Here is a 13,444-nt window from a genome sequence, read left to right on the forward strand (position 1 = left end):
TTCTTCCATGTGGGCTTTGTTGCTTCTGAGCTAGATGGCCGCTTGTTTACCTTCATCCTTTAAGAACCCAGATGCTATATCTTTTGATAGCTGGGCACCATCAGCTTTCTTTACCACATTTGCTTATGTACCCGCTTTGTCTTCAGTGGTTGTGTCAGGAAAGTGAGCATCAGAGAATGCCAATTTAATAGAAGAAAATAATTGTTTGTAGTACTATTATTTTTTTGATCATTTTATTGGGGGCTTATACAACACTTATCACAATCCATACATTGATCCTTTGTGTCAAGCACATTTGTACATTTGTTGCCATCATAATTCTCAAAACATTTGCTTTCTACTTGAGCCCTTGGTATCAGCTCCTCATTTTTTCCCTCCCTCCCCGCCACCTCCTCCACTTGTTTAGTTGTTTTCTTAGTAGTTGTTCTTGCCATTGCTATTAACACAGTATAAAACATTTCAGTGAAAGTAATGTTAATTTCAATCGTATTCACATGCTTTATTCTTATATAACACCATTCTCATTTTTTTCTGACAAATTATATCTCATATTTAAATCAATTCTCACAAATTTATAGTTTTGATTATTGTTATATAAACACACTGCTGTTGAGCTGATTCTAACTCATCTTATGGGATTGTTCCATAGGGTTTCCAAAACTGTGAATACTTATGGTAACACAGTAGCATCTTTTTTTTCCCAGAGCACCTGGTGGGTTTAAATTGCTAATCTTCCAATTCGCAGCTGATCCTTTCATGATCTGTATGACCAGACTATCTTTATTATTATACGAGAGTCCTTCAAAAGTTCATAGATAAAATTAAATGGAAAGATAAAATATTTTCACCTATTTTGAAGCCTCCCTCATATCATTGTCTTTTAATATTGGAGGAAACCTAAAGCCAAACTTACTGAGGTAGAATTGATTCAGAGTCACAGTGATTTTATGGATGAAGAAGACAGCTCCATGGGATTTGAAGGGTGTAAATCTTGACCAAAGCAGATGGGCTCCTCTCTCTCCTTCATAGAGTGCTTGGTGGGTTCCAACAAGTGACCTCTGAGCAGCCCAAGATTGAGCCCACTGTGCCAGGGAGGAAGAGAAGACTTCAAAACGAATCTATTTAGCCTGTCTTTTATGATACCTATGTCGTTACAATTACAAACACTGCTTTCACACTTTCTTTCTTTAGACATGGCTTTCTATATTTCTTTGAGCATATTAATAGTAGCTAAATTGAGACCATTGTCTACGAAGTCCAAAATCTGGTCACCTTGAGGGACATTATTTGGTTGCTTGCTTTTTCCCCTTACCTATCTTTTTGCAAGTGTAGTAATGTTGTTATTACAAATGGAGTTGTTTGTAACAATACTAGCATCATATTATTCCACACGCCACTGAGCTAAACTTTGAATCATTAAAATTACCATGTAAGAATAGACATTTTCCAGGGAGCCAAAATATAGATATATACTGGCTGTGTTCTGGGGATGATGCTTTTAACGGAACTCTAAAATTGATCTGAATTTTTTCATTGCTGCTGGCTGTTGACCACCACACGACTAAGGTGGAAAGTGAGGGGAGAAGGGACAGAGCCGCAAGGTAGAAAGTTACAGATTCCGCTTTCCGCTATCAAAATTCAGTAGTTCTCTAGAAGTATTTCCAGTTCACCCTGTTAAGTTGGTTAAGTTCTGAAAGAATTGGTTTTAGTTAGGTTGCTCATTTTAATCTTTATTTGGGAGGAGAGTGAGTTCTCCAAGGTCTTTCTTATGCCACATCAGAAGTTAAGTCTGCTCTGTTTAATATCATTTAAAATATGTGTATCCCCAAGAATATTATCATAATGCAATGTCTATAAACTAGAAAATAACACAATTAAATCTATCATTGGCATCTCCCTTTAGTATGAAAAAAGAAAAGTTGTATGTCTAAATAATATAGTTAGCAAAGAGTAAGGAGTCCTGGTGATGTAGTGTTTACGCCCTGGGTTAAGATCCACAAGGTCAGCAGTTCAAAATCGCCAGGCACTCAGCAGGAGGAAGACCCAGCTTTCTACTCCTGCAAAGAGTTACAGTGTCAGAAACTCGCCGGGGACAATTCAACCCAGTCCTAAAGAGTCACTTTGAGTCACCAACAACTTGATGACAGTGAGAAACACGAATGTAGAGATGGAATTTCTTCTCTTTTACTGGTATTCAGTTAAACTCCATAAAAAGAAGAAAAAGTAAAAGGTTTAAAAGAGATATTACATACTAATCCCAAATAAGATTTATCAGATGGAGGAGCTGGCAGCCACTTCTGTAACTCCACACACTTTCTAATTTTACAATTCATAAAATACTCACCAAAGCATGACACAAGTTTGGAGTTCAAGCACAGTACTCTTTATGTTGCAAGATCCATTAAAAGCAAGAATTTGTAAGATTCTCAGTCGTAAAGTGATTCTTTTCTCAAAGGACACTCGAAAAAGGCAATCAGGACCCCTTAATTCAATTTTATTTAAACAGTGATTTGTCATGCTACTTTGTGGCTCCCTCTCTCATGCAGTTATGCATGAAGCAGGAGGACTAAGACTAGAGCAGGCAGCACCCCTTTGCGCCCCTACTGCTTCTCCACACATCTGAAATAATGATCTGGTTTTCCCTGGGGAAGGCAGTAGTAAGTCTCAGACTTTCAATCAGATTGGAGGAGATTTTAATAATTCATGTATTCTTCTCTATGTCACCTTTCTCTGCTCTCTCTTTTGCTAATCTCCTGAAAGTCCCAAGTCTGCATAAGTCTATTAGACAAGATGCACTTATTTGGCATCATTATCTACTGACTTCCCTTCTTTCTGGAAGAGTAGAACTCTATTGTAAAGAACCAGTTCCAAAGTATTAAACCTGGAAGTGCACTCATCCAGTGGCCATGCCCTGGGCTCTGATCAGAAAAGGTGGCCTTGAGCCTTTCTGTACATCACTCTCCTCCTTTGTAAGCTGAGATTCATTTGTTTGTCTCATTTGATTTTTATTAGGTCATCAATGAGATAATGTATATTTAACAGTATTGTTAAATACAAAACTCAATACAAGTATAAGTTTTTGTGACTACTGATGTGATTGGCACAAATCCACAGACAGTTCATGGGATAAATAATTCAATCGTATCAATATTCAATACACTATTCAGCATTTATTCAGCCAATAAGATTGTCTATAAGCAATGATCCATCTTTCTACTCTTATTTCTCATGTTTGTTTTACTTACTTAATACTTGTTTAAGCCATTAAAACAAATTTACAATGCTCAACACAGCTTTGTAGGAATTTGAATTTAATATCACTGTATGAGTTTGATCAAGTCCGACAGGGTTATAGAAGCATTCTGGAAGCATGAATCCTGGCTGAACCCATCTCCACACATTCTCTCAAGGAAAGAGAGACATAAAAAGTTGATATTTGGTATACATCGATTTATTTAATATTTTCTCTTTAAAACATGTTATCCACATTTTTCTTTTCTTTTTTTTAAATGCACTTTGCTATTGCTTTTGGGCAGAGCAACAATTCAATAATGTCTGCATGTATGACTCCATGGCATTGATTATATTCATAATTGATTATATTCATAATTCTTTATGACTTATAGCCACCCAACATAGGGCTTCTGAGGCTGTAAATATTTACTGGATTTGAAAGCTTCACATTTCTCCTCCACAGCATCTGGTGTTTCAAACTGCTGACCTTGCCATGAACAGCCCATGGTATAACCCACTGGAGCAAAACACAAAGTGTAACCTAAGTCTATGGTCAGAAATAGAAGGTTACACTCTCACTGAGATATTTTTGCCTCATTTTTTCCCCCCTAAAATGAAATTGGTTCTGTTATGTATACTTAATTATTTTAGTATTCAGGAAGGATTAATCCACTTCCATAGACGCAATTCTAATTCAAATTGACCTTATAGGAGGGTTATGAATGTTGAAGTAAACATGCAAATTTCTCAGTCAAGGTGAAAATGCCCTGCTTCCTCACTCTTCTCCCACTCCCCTGTACCCCTGCACACAACTCTTTAGTGAGAATCAATATCACACATCCTTTTAATTTCCTTATTTTTTGTTTTGTTTGTTTGTTTTTAACTACATACCCCTCACAATCCTTTCCATGGTCTTTTGCCATATTTTAAAACTTTTTTAGTGCATCATTCTGTTTCATCACTCCCCTTATTTTCTTGTGATCGAATGGAACATAGAATCCAAATATGCTAAAATTCTATAGCATTTGGAGCATTCACAATGAATATAGAACTCTTTGAGTCGATTCTGCCTCATAACAACCCTATATGTGATTTCTGAGGCTGGAACTATTTGCGGGGACAGATAATCTCATCTTTCTCCTGAGGAGTAGCTGGTGGATTCGAACAACTGATCTTGAAGTTAGCAGTCCAATGCTTACCCGACAGGGCACCTGGGATCCTTACCTGTATACCTGTGTAAGTCTTCCTCCTGTGACACTTGGAGCATTGCCTGGAATGTAATAAGGGCTTAATAAATATTAAATCCAATGAATTTAAGAAAAATGCATATGTAAATATATGATGTGCTTTTTGGTGCCCTTAGCAGTTCTGATAACTGAAGTAATGTCTTGTGCCTTTTAAAATAACTATTTTATTCCAGGCGAGGATCAAGAGAGAAATTTTTTAAACTCTATTTAGACCTAGAAACAAAGTAAATATGCAGATATAGCCAAGAAACCCAGAGCTTACATGCTGCGATGTATGGCGAAGCAGTGCCTTTGACAGAGGATTAGTTCTATTTATAAAATGTGTATCTCTGAGCAGCGTCTGAGATTCTACAGCTCCCATGTAACTTGTAATGTTAAATCATGGTAGGTCCTCATGTTAGGTTCAATTAAATTAGAATATTCTTTTATCATAAAGACTACCAAGACCTATGGAACACAGTGTTCTTGCTCATGACTCTTTTCAGACAAAAAGAAAACCTCCCAGTGCAGTATGCTTTTGACACTGAACTTCATTTTCTCAGTATGGTTGTGTTAAAATGACTGTTTGTTTCACAGAGGTCTTAGGGCCTCTCTTTGCTGAAGTCAGGCGTCTACTGCATTGTATATGACTACCAGCAGCCACAGTGATGCATGATGTGGAAAAACATCAGTCCACCAATAAGCCTAAGGGCAGGCATCAAAACAAACTAAGCCTGCTAAGTTGAACAGCCAAACAGTTGTATGTAATAATATGTGGAAATGTGCATAGATAGCCACTGTTTTCTTTCATCTTCTTAGCAGTGCCTCATCCTTGGCACCAGAAAAACTCAGTATGTCTAAAGGCATTAGCAGGCTACAGCAACATATACCAAATAATTTGATAGATCTATGAGCTAACAGTTGTTTCTGCTTAGTATATTTCAAAAATACAGTAATACACAAATATACAGATTTTGGAGCTGGGCCCGTGCCTCCATATCCCTAGGTGGGTGAAATAAATACACAAAGTAGGCTGGGTGTGCACTGTTAGAAACAGGAGCAAACTTGCTTCATCAAAAGGTGGTACTTATTCTTCGGCTTCATATATCAGTGCCATGAGTGAAGCTGCATGGGTTGTATTACCCTGTTTCCCCGAAAGTAAGATATCCCATGAAAATAAGACCTACTTACAGTTTTGCCTCTCGCTGAAGTATAAGGCTTCCCCCCCAAAAAAATAAGACCTCCCCTAAAATAAGGACCCCCGACGCTACCGTAACTCTGGACTCTGGACTGTAGCAGCGGGTGCCGCTGCACAGCTCACTGTTGGCCGCAGCGCAGCCAGAGCAGACAGGAAGTGTGAGGTCTCTTTTAATAAAACAATAAATGTGTACCGTATTCTTCTTCATGGAAAAATAAAGACATCCCCTGGAAATAAGACCTAGCACATCTTTGGGAGCAAAAATTAATATAAGACACTGTCTTATTTTGGGGGAAACAAGGTGGCAATCTTTCTAATTTTACACGAAGTTGAAAATGGGGATTTTTCTGTGATATCAGCCAGCTGTTAGATGTTTACACTAGACAAATACTGAATGAGCTTAAAAACCAACCTAGCAGAAAAGCAGGGTGCAACAAAACAAAAAAAAGCCAATTACACAATTTAAAGGGCAAAAGAATCCCAAGGGATTCCTATTTCCAGTCTCTGCATTGGATAGAAAACAAATTCAAAGTCTGTAGCTTTAAATTACCACCTATAACCCCATACTCATGCAAGCAAACACAAAGACTCTGTCTTCCTTTTATGATTCCATATTTTCATTCTTTTTCCATAGCATTTGTACATTTTTAAGTGTAATAAAATATATTTATTTTTTATATCTGTGTATCTTAACCCTGTGAATGAAATAAATGATGAAGTTAAAAAAAGAAAAACTTAAACAGAGCATTTCAGAGGACCACTTAAGAAGGCAAAATAAGTTATTTAATGACATGAGCAAAGACTTGAAATTAGAAGGCATGTTGCACAAAATAATTGGTAGATGTTCAATCATTTCAGAAAGTGATGATACAAAAAACAAGAAATACAAGCTGCACTAAAGGCATTGGCACAAAAAAAAGCGGTTCTAAGAATTGACAGATGTCAATTAAAATATCTTAAGAAACAGATGCAACATTGGAAGCACTCACTGGCCCATGCCAAGAAATTTGGAAGACCTGCTCTCTGGCCAACCTACTGGAAGAGACCCAGAACTGTGCCCATTCCAAATTAAGGTGACCCATTAGCATGCAAAAATTATTGGACAATAGCATTATTTTCATATGCAAGTAATTTTTTTCTGAAGCTAATCCAAAAATGGATATAGCAGTACATCAATAGGAAGAGGCAGTAAATTTAAATCAGATTCCAAAGACATGGGATGAAGTTTATTGCTGATATGAGATGGATTTAGGTGAAAGCACAGGGAACCAAAAATATGTTTATCTATGTTTTATTGGCTATATGAAAGCATTCAACTGTTTGGATCATAACAGATTATGCACAAAATTTCAAGGAACGGAAATTCTAAAATGATTATTGTGCTAATGTGGAATCTGTATATTGACAAAGAGGCAGTAATTCAAACAGAGGGAGAGGGTGTTGCATGTTTTAAAATCTGGAGAGATATGTGACACGTTGTATCCTTTCACCATACCTATTCAATCTGTTTAGTGAGCAAATAATCTGAGCAACTGTATCATATAAAGAAAAATGAAGCATTATGTTCGGAAGACAATTCGCTAGCAATATGACACATGCTACAATTTGCATGCTGAAAGTGAATAGAACTTGAAGCACTTACTGAAGAATATCTGAGATACTATCTCTGATAATATCCACATAAGGAAAAGAAAAATCCTCACAAATGGACCGGTAAACCATATCATGGTGCACAGAGAACTGATTGATGTTCTCAAGATTTCCATTTGCTTGAATCCACAGCCAACACCCACAGAAGCCACATTTCATAAATCAAAGTCGGCATTGCATTGGTCTACTTCCTGAAAATGGCATCATAAACAAATATTACTTTTTGGAACGAAGGTGTGCCTGATCCAAGTCATGATTCCCCCCCTTGGCCTCAGCATGGACTCAGAACAAACTGACGACATGTGCAAAGAGCCTGAAGAAGGAGTGCTGCATTTGTGTTGTGCTGTGAAGACTATTACCTGCACGATGGCCTGCAAGAGCAGACCGATCTCTCTTGGAGGAAGTATAGCCAGGGAGTTCCTTAGAATAAAGGTGATGAGACACTGTTTCATGTACTTTGGACATGTGATTAGCAACGGATAGTCTCTAGAGAGGGACCACATGCTTAGTAAAGTGGGTTGTCCAGGGAAAAGATGAAGACCCCTTTCCATATGGACACAGTAGCTGCAACAATATACCCAAGCACACAGCGAGGGGGAGGATGGTGTAGGTTCGGGGAGTGTTTATACACAGGGCCACTATGAGTCATAATTGAGTTGATGCTACCTACCTTCAATATTAATATTCTCTCAGTCTCCATACTCCAGATATCTTCAAAGGTCTCCAGCACCTTGTTTTAAATGAATAGAGAAATGATACCTGTCAGAACTAAAATCTATGAGAGACTTGCCCTTCAAATGTGTCACAGTCAGAACCCATAGATGGAGAGGACGGAGAGGGAACCTGGCACGTATTATCAGCGATGGAGAAGGGAAGCACGAGCCCCACCTGGGAAGGTAGCTCAGCATGGTGGACCAGAACCCGGTTAGTGTGAGATCTTGTGTGAGGAGACCTCCTGTAGGGTGTCTGTTCCCAGGCTGAGTCAGGAAGGAATCCATACCTGGACTAGGCATCATGGCAGTGCCAACGACCCACAAATGTAGAAAATACATCCATGTTGGGAGCAGTAGAGGATGCCATACCAGAGTCCAAGGAAAATGAGGAGGGAGCGACCTGGTGGCTGCAGGCTGTTTGAGGCCAGATGGAATGAAGAGAGTAACCACGGTGGCCTGGACTACACTGTGACACAGGAACGTCACGGTCCTAGTGGAGTAGCAGATGTGATGCTCGATCTAAAATTGCCTTAAGACATGACTTTAGAATCGTTGAATTTTGGTATTTTCTTTTGAGCTTGAAAAGGCTTAGTAAAAACCTCTGTAAAATTCTGTGAAGACAATTTTCATTTTCAGAAAAATATTAGATTCTTCACTAAGTTGCTGAGCTTTGGAGTTTCTAGAACAGTTTGGTTACATCCAGATCATAAAAAGAAAAATGCAGGCACAAATTTATTTCGTCTCTCAAACAGTCATATATTGTGCTTGCAAACAAAATGAAGAAAAAGAGGAATAAGAAAAAGAGACCAACAACTCAAGGTCAGGGAATTAATCTTTCTCCAAGGTTTCTAAGCCTATCAGATGAAAAAGAAGTGGATGTTATTCTCCTATGAGCACACGTTTAGAAAGAAGGATACTGATTTTGATTTGGGATTGGAGACAAGTTAGTGCTTGCTGCATATGCTGTTATTAAAATGTGATTTGATGTGCAATATAGAATAAATGGTCAGTCAGATCCTGGTGGCTTTTGCTAATGACCTCCCATTTTAAGTTCTTTTTGGAATAAGTTGGGATGTAAATAAAAGGGTGAGTAGATTACTCAAGTATACTTGGCCATATGATTTAATTTGCACATCATCCCTCAAATTTTTATGGAGTTGTTTTTTATTAAAATTACATCTTTCTATTTATTATCTTCTGTATCTCACATTTTTCACTCAACATGGTATTTTAAACAACTTGTGTGTCTTATACATCGATTACTGTAGTGAGAACATCCTAGACTCAGGTGAAGATCAATGCCAAGATACATGTAGATCTCCAATAAATTATGGCTCCATAGATTTTGAAATACAGAAGGACCTTCCATTTGAGACAACAAAGAGAAAATTTTCTCCTATAGCTAGAATGTTAAGTTCAGATTTCTAGTTTCTTTAACTGTAAGAAACTAAATTTCTGTGTTTGAAAGCCATATGCTTGTGGTATTTCTGTTAAATGAACACTATATAATTAAGACAGTAGATATAATAAATTAATAATAACTAAAGCAAATTTTTGCTAAAGAATGAAATTTTACATAGTTTCAAGTACCTCTATAAAATATTTACCAATCACCAGAAAGGATAATAGAGAAACATTAAAATGGAGATGCGTACATATAACTTTCCTCTAGTTCTTTAATGCTTCCTCCCCCCCAATATCATGATCCCAATTCTGCCTTGCAAATCTGGCTAGACCAGAGGTTGTACATTGGTACAAATAGCAACTGGAAACACAGGGAACCCAGGATAGAGGACTCCTTCAGGACCAGTGGTGAGAGGGGCGAGGCCTGGAGGGTGAAGGGATGGGGAGTAGAAGGGGGGAACCAATTGCAAGAATCTAAGTATAGCCTCCTCCCTGGGGGATGGACAGCAGAGAAGAGAGTGAAGGGAGATGTCGGACAGTGTAACTTATGACAAAACTATAATAATTTATGAATTATGAAGGGTTCTGGAGGGAGGGAAGGGGGGGAGGGGAAATGAGCAAATGATATTGAGGGCTAAAGTAGAGGGCAAATGTTTTGAGATTGATGAGGGCAACAGGTGTACATATGTGCTTGACTCAATGGATGTATGTATGGACTGTGATAATAATTGTACGAGCCCTAAATAAAATAATTTTTTAAATGGAGATGCATAGAAGACTCCACCCTAATCAAGTTATATAAATAAGCAACATAAATGACAGCAGGAATTAAAACCTTCTGCTTTATGATATGTTGCAATTCAATGTCACTTCTGTGACATCCCTCCCAAATATGAGTAATGTTATAATAGTCATTAGGAAACACCAGTAAATCTTAAATTGAGGGACATTCTATGAAACTAGTCCATAAGCTTTAAAAATGTCAAAGTATTGACAGCCAAGGGAAAAAAAGGAGAATTTTTTTCCAAAATGGAGGAAAATAAGGACATATGAGAACTACATGTAATGCACAATGATGAACCTGAATCCTTTTGTAAATAAACATTACATTGTTGAAATGCTTGGTGAAACTTGAATGCTATCAGAGGACTAGGTGTTAGTAATGAATCAGTATTAGAATCCTGATTTTATTAGTTGAATTGTGGCCAGGAAGTTTTGGGGTATTGCCATCAGTTAATGCAGTCTGCTGCTTGCCAAATGATTCAAGTCCAACCCAAAGCACCATGGAAAAAAGGTCAGGTGATCTGTGAAACCCTATGTGCAGTACAACACTCCTTTGACACACACGTCATTGCTGAGACAGAAATTGTTTGTTTAGTTTTGGTTATGGAAGTGAATTTAATTTATTGTAGGAAATATGCACTCCATAATTCATAAATGAAATAGTATTGAGTGGCAAATTTATTCTGAAATCCTTTGTACTGTTCTTGTAACTTCTCTATAAGTGTGAGACCACTTCAAAATGAAGCACAGATGAAAATAGAAATAAATCTTAATGGATATATGCTTTGAGGATGTCAATTTCAAGAAATCTATTAAGATATTCAAGAAAAGTATTAAGATATTAGTTTAAATATATTCATATTTTTATAATAATTGTTCAACATTGTTTGTAATATGTGGCAATTGGAAATATTCTAATTGTTTAAAACTAGAGTGATTATCACAGCATGACTGAGTATCAAACTGAAAGTCCAAGCCAATATTATCCTGGAACATTCAGAAAAGGATTGATTTATGTGTATAGGCACAGAAGTTGTTTAAAATACCCAGTTCAGTGGAAAATGCAAAATACAGAATATAATAAATAGAGAGATGTGATTTTAATTAAAAATCACTCAATAAATGTTTGAGGTTTTATGTGTAAATTAGACCATGTATCCATGGATACTGTAGTAATTTGCTCACCCTTTCATTTATATCCCAATTTATTCCAAAAAGAACTTAAAATAGAAGGTCATTTAGCAAAAGCAACCACGATTGACTGCCCATTTATTCCATATTGCATAGCAAGTCACATTTTAATATCAGTATAATCAGCAGTAACGAACTTGCCTTCAGTCCCAAAACAGAATCATTATCCTCCTTTCTAAACTTTCATGTTTTCTTAGGAGAATAACATCCACTTCATTTCAATCCGCTGTTTTTCCAATATTGGATAAACAGAATTCACTGACCTTGTGTTGACTGTTTCTTTTACTTATCCCTCCTCTTCTTCCTTTTGCTGTCAAGCATATCACATGACTTTTCCAGGGATGATGCCCAGTATAAAAAATAGGTGACTGCCTTTTCTCTTTGCTTTTTATGGTACGGATAGAACAAAGCTGTTCTATTAATTCCAATGCTCAGCACCTTAGCTAAGAATCTGTAACATTTTTCTGAAAGTGAAAATGAGCCTCGGAATTTTACACAGAGATATTTGCTAAGCCTTTTCACGCTCAGAAGATAATCCCCAAGTTCAAGTGTTCTAAAGTCATATCTTAAGGCAATTTCAGATCGAGCATCACATCAGCTACTCCCTCCTAGAGCCAAACTTCTAAAATGCTTAGATTCCACTTTACACTTGAATTTCCAGAGCTGGACAAACTACCCTGGTTCACCTTATGGTGGAAACACTTCCTCCCATTTATTGAGACAATATGACCACTCTAACCTAGTGGTACTATTTTCAGAATGAAGTATATCCCTTATCATGTTTAATTTATTTTGTTTCTCAAAATTTAGAACTTCCTGGAGTTCCTGGTGACACAAGCAGGCAACATGCTTAACTCACACGTTAAAATCTTCCGTTTACTCCGAGGTGTCTCAGAAGAAAGGCCTGGCAATCCACTTTTGAAAAACCCATCATTGAAAATCCACGGAACACAGCTCCACTCAGTGGCTCCTGGTTCCTTAAGGACCAATACTGTCAAAATGTAAGTATGTCAAGTGTATAATACATCCCCCCAAACACTCCCATAGTTCATTCAAGACCAAACAAAATATCAAAGACATTGTGTCACTTGTCAAAAATTTGCTTCCAAAATCTGCATAATCAGATGTATGAAACATGTTTAATGGTTTGTGATGAGTATGTTTTGTGGCATTTATATGACACTGTGGGTAGATGCACTACCTGTGTATACTAATCTGTTTAAAAAGCTATTCATGAGACATTGTGGTCAGTTGTGCTTGCTGTTTATTCTCTGTTTAATATATTATTGCTTTGTTTCTTGATATTATTGTGAGAAGTGGTTTGTTAAGTTCTTGTTAGTGTGGCAGTGTATTAAATGATAAACATGTGAAACACACAGGTTTTATTGTGTAAGCTGGGTTATTGTGTTTAGTGGCACAAAGCATGTGCCATGATACCCTCTAGTAGTATGTACCACATGTGATATTCTGATTGATGATGGATGTGAGGAACAGGGTTGTTATATATTTGAGGCTATTTACTTAGATTTATTGTGATGTGTGCTTTATTCTATCTGTGTTGGGAGTGATTGTTTTGGTGGTACCGTGAGTTATGCCTTTGATTGTGAACTGCAAAGCCAGATATTCAAATTCACCAACTACTCTGCCAGAGAAAGAGGAGGCTGCATGGTGCCTGTCAAGGTCTATCATCTTGAACACCCTTATGCTGCTCCGCAGAGTGGCTCTGAGTGGCATTGGACTCAGCAGTAGTGGGACAGACAGAAAAGGATGTAGGATGGATCTTGATCAAAGTAGAAAACACCAGGAAAATGTCTTATATTTTTTATCAATTATTCTAAAGCAAGAAGCCCTGATGGTAGAGTCAGTTTTACACCTTAGGTGCCTATTAGTAAGGTCAGTATTATAAAACCACCAGTCGATCCACAAGGAAAATTTGAGACTTTCTAATCCTGTGAAGAACTACAGTCTCAGGCACCCACAAAGGCTGTTCTACTTCGTCATGTAGGGTTGCTATGGGTTAGACTCCACTGTTCTACTTCGTCATG

This window comes from Echinops telfairi, unplaced genomic scaffold (genome assembly GCF_000313985.2).
Source record: "Echinops telfairi isolate 266 unplaced genomic scaffold, ASM31398v2 ScPeMD7_7467;HRSCAF=8505_1, whole genome shotgun sequence".
NCBI classification, from domain to species: Eukaryota; Metazoa; Chordata; class Mammalia; order Afrosoricida; family Tenrecidae; genus Echinops; species Echinops telfairi.